The sequence below is a fragment of the Hylobates moloch genome, unplaced genomic scaffold (genome assembly GCF_009828535.3).
Source record: "Hylobates moloch isolate HMO894 unplaced genomic scaffold, HMol_V3 SCAFFOLD_13, whole genome shotgun sequence".
Taxonomy (NCBI): Eukaryota; Metazoa; Chordata; class Mammalia; order Primates; family Hylobatidae; genus Hylobates; species Hylobates moloch.
In genome coordinates this window covers 69,958,939-69,960,135 of record NW_026652288.1, presented here as the reverse complement: position 1 = coordinate 69,960,135, position 1,197 = coordinate 69,958,939, and positions in this window count along the sequence as shown.

The following is a 1,197-nucleotide window of genomic DNA, read 5'->3' as shown; positions in this document are numbered from 1 at the left end:
GTCAGAGGTGTATAAAGCTGGAGAATATATTCTTGCAACACTTCATTTTATATCTGTATATGATTTATTTTAATATTATTTTAAGTACCTTTTAATGCAGAGCAATTAGCTGAGATGGCCAGCCCAAAATTAGTTCAAGGCTGAAGAACGCACCAGTTAAAAGTAAATGTAATTTTATTGCTTTCAGTAAAATATAATTACACCAACTAGTAACTCAAAATCTTAGGTAGGGGTTTTCATCTAGAAATAAACATTTTACTTATTGTCTACATATGCATTCAATAAAAATTGCTTAAAACAGTTCTCTTAAAGAGATTAGTCTTTTTTCCATTTCCAACTTTTTGAAATGTTGTGTAGTTACAAATGAATCACAATTTTTAATAGAATATATAAAGATAAATGTCAAATAAATTCAGTAAGAATTATTACAAATTCTGACTTAGTAAAAACTAATATATTACTATAACAAAAACAATAGTCAAATTTTCCTTTGTCAGATACTTATTGAGCATTTAATATGTACAAGATATTTTGTAAGTGTATTCAATACGTTAGTGACTAAAATAATCTCTGACCTTAGGGAGGGAGAGGTAGACAATAAGAATGTTAAATGGTGGTAAATGCAATGCAAATAGGAAAAATAAAGCTCGATATGGAAATTGGGTGTGTTTGGGTATACAAGTTGGAACTTTAGATTACAGCCTGATAGCCTTTTCTATCAGGATAGTCTGATAGAAAAGGTAATGTAATCAAGACTTAAAGGAAGTAAGGAGAAAATAATATTGGGTCAAGAACTTTCCAGCAAAAAGAATGGTCAAGAAAATAATATCAGGTACTTCCCAGCAAAAATTTCAGGTCCAAAGGTAGGTTCAAAGAAGAGCAAAGTGATTAATGTGATGATATGATTTTGGGTCTGTGTCCCCACCAAACCACATATTGAATTGTAATCCCCAGTGTTGGAGGTGGGGCCTGATGGGAGGTGATTGGGTTGGCAAGGTGGAGATCTCATGAATGGGCTAGCACCATCCCGTTGGAGCTGTTCTCATGATAGTGAGTGAGTGAGTTCCCATGAAATCTGATTGTTTAAAAGTGTGAAGTACCTTCCCCATCTCTCTCTCTTCCTTCTGCTCTAGCCATGTAAGATGTGCCTTCTTCCCCTTTGCCACCTGCCATAATTGTACATTTCTTGAGGCCTCC